Source organism: Dromiciops gliroides, chromosome 4 (assembly GCF_019393635.1).
Source record: "Dromiciops gliroides isolate mDroGli1 chromosome 4, mDroGli1.pri, whole genome shotgun sequence".
NCBI classification, from domain to species: domain Eukaryota; kingdom Metazoa; phylum Chordata; class Mammalia; order Microbiotheria; family Microbiotheriidae; genus Dromiciops; species Dromiciops gliroides.
The window spans coordinates 300,587,100-300,592,645 of NC_057864.1; the positions used below are offsets into that span (position 1 = coordinate 300,587,100).

General features: G+C 42.8%; 1 pseudogene; it reads left to right on the plus strand.

The window, feature by feature from the left end:
* Positions 1-3,912: 3,912 nt before the first annotated feature.
* On the plus strand, positions 3,913-4,476 carry LOC122726479 (annotated as a pseudogene).
* The last annotated feature ends 1,070 nt before the right edge of the window (positions 4,477-5,546 follow it).

Genomic DNA, 5,546 nt, shown 5'->3' on the forward strand with positions numbered 1-5,546 from the left:
GTTCCTGAACTATCAATGCTGCATTGCAGGTCAAGGCCCTGTCCTTAGACACTAGCCAATAAAGTGTGATGACTTTAATAATAAAGAGGCATCACATCCCAGAAAAGTCAGGGCTGGGGACACATTTATCTTCTACATTTGTCCTTTTCTGCTGTGAGTGAGAGGAGGAGTGATGGGGAGAGGGTGGTGGAATAAACTCACTTCCTTCAATTCCTAAATCCAATTTCTTCCTATAGCACCAATGGAAAATCTAAGGAAATAAATCAGAATAACTTTAGAGCTACTGGTGGGGATGAAGGGAAGAACCAGAGAAATTCAAGAAAGAACTTCTGAAGAATCCCCACATGCTTGGAAGTGTGAGAATTGGAATAACACCTCCTGCTGGGAGAGATATTGCAAGGAAGGTCTGCCATGAGGAGAAAGCATGAGATTTAGAAACCATATGAAGTTACCCAGCATCAGGAAGTTGCCAGGCATCCGGAAGTTACATCTATAGAACCACCTGTGGGACCTGTCAATCAGTGCTACCAACCAATTAGCTTGGAGCTCTGTGTGTGTGTGTGTGTGTGTGTGTGTGTGTGCGTGTGTGTGTGTGTGTGTGTGTGTGTGTGTGTGTATGTATACGGCCCTCTTTCCTATTTGACAAGAAGCTTCTGGGAGAAGCCAAGGGGCAATCCGGCCTTTCAGGTGGAGATTTTGGCAGGGGAGCAAAAGACAGGCAGGATAGGGAGAGCAAGCAAATTTCATTCTTGATACACGTGTTTTTCTTTACTTACCCCAATATACTTTAATAAATCCTTAATGCCCAAAGATTGGTGCTATATGTTTTCTAATTTAAGGCAACCACTCATTAGATTTTAGACATCATAGCTAGAATTTTAGGCCCCTTACAGATGGCGACCACAAGGAAAATGCTGAACCCTGTGATCTTCTGATCTTCCAGTTGGGTAAGGATTTTCCCCTATTTCCCATGTGCTTGTGTCTTTAAGATTTAAATTGGCTGTTAAGTACCTGCTTTAACTCTTAAAGACCTTTTTTTTTTTTTTCTAATTTTAGCCTCCTATTTCCAAGCATTGCTCCCTTTTATGTTTCACAATGGATGGGTGCCTCTGGGATCAAAAGAAGACTCTGGGGTTTTAGCATTCTAAGCCTCTTTTCCTGGTTATTCACCCAGGTCAAGATTGACCTTGTGCTTAAGCTCAGTTCTTATGAATTTGAATGTTCTATTCCTATTTTTATTTTTATTCTTACTTTTCTTTGTGTTATAGTGAGGAAATTTTTGAACTACAAAACAGGGACTGACAATGCATACTATATCATACAAGGCTCCCCCCTTGAGAAAATAATCGCAGTATGGGACTCTTAAAAGCTACCAATTCAGCCAGGCATGACAAAAGCAAGGCTTATCAAACTGTGTTTTATGTGGCATAAAAAATATTCTAGCTTACTGGAAAACAAATGGTTAGAGAATGGATCTTTTGACTACTTAACACTGAAAAATTTGCAAATAATCCTGCACTTTAAATCCCCCAAAGATTAAATTTATTAGGAACTATGGAATAAAGCCAGCAAGGAGCTTATAAAGGATGAGACACCAGCCTTGCCAGCTTTTTCAAATTCTAACACTAAGTGTTTCTCTTCTTTTGCATGCCTGGAGGCAACGACCCAATATCTAGAAGCTTTTGTCCTCCTGTTGGTGGGGAAAGGGGAATCCAGGCCTGAGTTAAAATCCAAGCCTGATTCAAATTGTCCTGATCCCTCCCTAGCTGAATCAACATGTTTGAGTGTAAGTGTTGTGGCTTTGCAGCACATGGGAGAAATGGTTCTGCCCCCTCCTCTCGGGACCCCACCTCCTCCCCTCCCCTGGTGCCACCTCCTACTCCTCCCATGGCCATGTCCCCTGATCCTCATGCCAGGGAGGTCAAGAAATCTAATCCACCCTCCTCAGGTCCTGAGCTTGCACATACGCAGCCTCCTCTACTTGCACCCCCAGCTTCTACTCAGTTACCATAGCAACCAGCCTCAGCCCTACCCCAGCCAAGCTGTAATTCTGACTCGACCTGCTGTAATTCTCCCAAACCAACCTTAGAAAACCCTTTAAATTCCAGATATGCTCATTTTGTTCATAATCATTTTATTAATCTGCTTTTGTCTTTAATTAGTAAACTTATAAAGCATTTGTATTATGAAAGGACCAACAGAGAAAATAAAGTGTCCCTTACAGCAGAGAGGAAAAGAAAACACCAGAGTAGTCACTCTTTTTAAGATATACTGAATGTGTCACTCTTCCTAAATCAATGAACCATCCTCTTTGATACAGCTCCAATTCTCTACTGATATCAAGAGGAACAAAGTATTGTCCAAAATCCTGCAGCACTCAGCACACATCCCCATAATTAGCCATTAGAACTCAATCAGGCTTCATATCTGTTCCATGGCATGCCCCTCCCCAAGGACCATCCCTACATATGTTCAATGGAACATACTCCCATCCAATTTCTACTACATAAATAATAACGATACCAAAAAGAAACATAATGAACAGAGAGTAAAGGACAAATGATGCAAAGTATCATGAAAAATGTGAAGAAAGAAATGTTACTTTTAGCGGGGTAGGTAGTAGAGGAGTTAGGAAAGGTTTTCATGGAGGTGGCAGGTGGGTCAAGCTTTGATGAAAGGAAGAAATTTCAATAAATGGAGCTATAAGAGGTGGTGAGATTAAGCACCCATTATCAGTCCGTGTTTACCAGGTATCTATGATATATTAGGAATAATGATGTGGAAGTTTAAAAAGTTCAAATCATGGTCTAGATCATCAAAAAGTTTTTATTTTTCATCATTCATACTCAAAGAGTACCAAAATGACAGCATAATATTGCAGTCAAGGTACAGTGTGTTCAACTGTGCCTGATCAGACCAATTGAGCTCAGAAAACTCTACTACAGGTTGGACACAAATCATCCATATGAACATTTGGAGTGATGTCTCTAAATTTGTGCATGTCACATTTCTTTGGAGTTAGTGTGATTCTGCTTTGCTCATAAAGCACAGAGCCTTTTAGGCACATCATTCTGGACAGCCCTATGCTAGTGTCTCTCATGGTTCACAACAGAAACTAAAGATCTTCAGAGAGAATTTGAAAGTGTCCTTGTATCACTTTTTCTGACCTCCATGTGAGGATTTTCCTTCTGTGAGTTCTCCATAAAATATTTTTTTAAGCAAATGTATATTTGGCATTTGGACTACATGGCCAGTGCATAGTAGTAGCACTTTCTGCAGTAGAGTTTGAAGGCTTAGCAGTTTAGCTCAAGAGAGCACCTCAGTTTCTAGAACCTTATCTTGCCAGGTAATCTTCAGAATCTTCTTCCTAAGAAAATTCAAAGGAAAGTTGTTCAATTTCATGGAATGGTACTGGTAGAATGTCGAACTTTCTCAGGCTTAGAGCAATGAAGTTAGCACAATACCTCTGTAGACCTTAAGTTTGGTAGAGAGCCTAATGATGCTTCTCTCCCACACTTTGTTTCAGAGCCTCCCAAATGCTGAGCTAGGAGTATCATGGTTAACTACTTTTCAGGAATAAGTGATCTGCTTTCCTCTCAATTCAAAAGTTTTCTGATTCTCTACCCTATCAATAGGATATGGAATAGGTTCCATTGAAAAGTTTATCTCTGGTGCTGACTGGCTGGTGGCAAGAGGGAGGCCAAGGCTAGGGCCCAGGCTTGTGCTGGAGTCAGAGCCAGGACATGGTGGGGCCATTCTGTGCCTGAGGCAGGGGTGGGGTTGGGGCAGGAGAGGAGGGAACCTAGGAGGAAGGGGCTAACATTTGGCTCTGACAGTCTCTGAGGCCAGAGAAGCAGAGAAGACCCGCTCATGTTTCCCCTGATCCCCAATCTCCCACCCCACCCACTCCAGGAACTGGAGGCCATCAAAGCCCAAGTAAGGGAGATGGAGGAAGAGGCAGAGAAATTGGAAGGAGCTTCAGAACAAGGTGGAGAAACAAATAAACATGAGCCCACCCCCAGGCAATGCTGGCCCCATGATCATATCCATGGAGGAGAAGATGGAGGCTGATGCCCAGTCCATCTATGTGGGCAATGTTGACTATGGTACAACAGCAGAAGATCTGGAGACACACTTCCATGGTTGTGGTTCAGTTATTCAAGTTACCATCCTTTGTGACAAGTTCAGTGGCCATCATAAAGGGTTGACATATATAGAATTTTCAAATGAAGATTAGGGGAGGACGTCAATGGCCTTGGACGACTCTCTTTTCAGAGGAAGACAGATCAAACTGATACCAAAACGGAACAATTGGCCAGGGATCAGAACCACAGATCAGGGTTTTCTGCATGCCCACTATCATGCCAGAGCTATTAACTACAGTAGTTCACGCTTTTGATTCTACAGTGGCTTCAACAGCAGACCCAACTGAGTCTACAGAGCCGGGATAGAGCAATGTCATGGCATTCCCCTTAATAAAACAAAGAAATAACATGATTGCTCCAAAAAACATCCAAATAATGCCATAGGAAAATGCCCAGAGCAGCAAAACTGACAGAAGAATGTGCTGAAATCATCTTATAACCAAGAATGGCTTGGAAGGTCAGAAGGAGGGAGCTGCTGTGCTGGTATAGGAGTCGAGCCCAACCCCACAGTCACCCTGACACAGATCCAGTCCCAGGAAGGCCTCGCAAGAGAAGCAGAGCCCCAGAGCCTCTGAATCAGCTGAAGCGCCAGTGTTGTCTGGAACTAAGCTCACAGTCTGGTGAGTGGGCTGAGCCCTGGGCAGGGGGTCTATGCTGGTGCTAAGGCAGAACTTGGATTTTACACCCCTGGTGAGAATCAGGAGGTAGACTTGAGTAGCAGTGGCCCAGGTAGGGGAGGGGCACAGGCTCATTGGAGCTAACAACCACAACACACAAAGCTGGTTGATTAGTAAGTTGGTCTGGGGTAATCTAAGGACCAGGGAACAGGCCAGGGGAGTGAAGAACCTGATTCTCCTTAAATCATACCACCTGGGATGTCTTAAACTTGGGATACTGCAGCCTGGAAACAGTGCCCCACTTTAAGGAGCTAAAAGTCAAGTAAAAGAAAGGCAAGATGAGCAGACAGAGAAAGGTTAGGATGATAGAAAGTTTCTTCAGTAACAAGGAAGACCAAGGGGCACCCTCAGAGGAAGATGTCAACATCAGGGCCCCTATATCTAAAGCTTCCAAGAAAAATATCAATTGGTCTCATGCCATAGAGGTGCTCAAAAAGGACTTTGAAGATAAAGTTAGAGAGGTAGAGGAAAAAAATGAAAAGAGAAATGAGGGTGATGCAGGAAAGATGAGAAAAAAGTCAACAGCTTGAAAAGTCAAATTGGCCAAATGGAAAAGGAGGTACAAAAGCTCTCTGATGAAAATAATTGCCTAAGAATTTGGATTGAACAAATCGAAACCAGTGACTTTATGAGAAACCAAGACACAATAAAGCAAATCCAAATGAATAAATAAAATAGAGGGCAATGTGAAATATCTTCTGGGGAAAACTGCTGACCTGGAAAA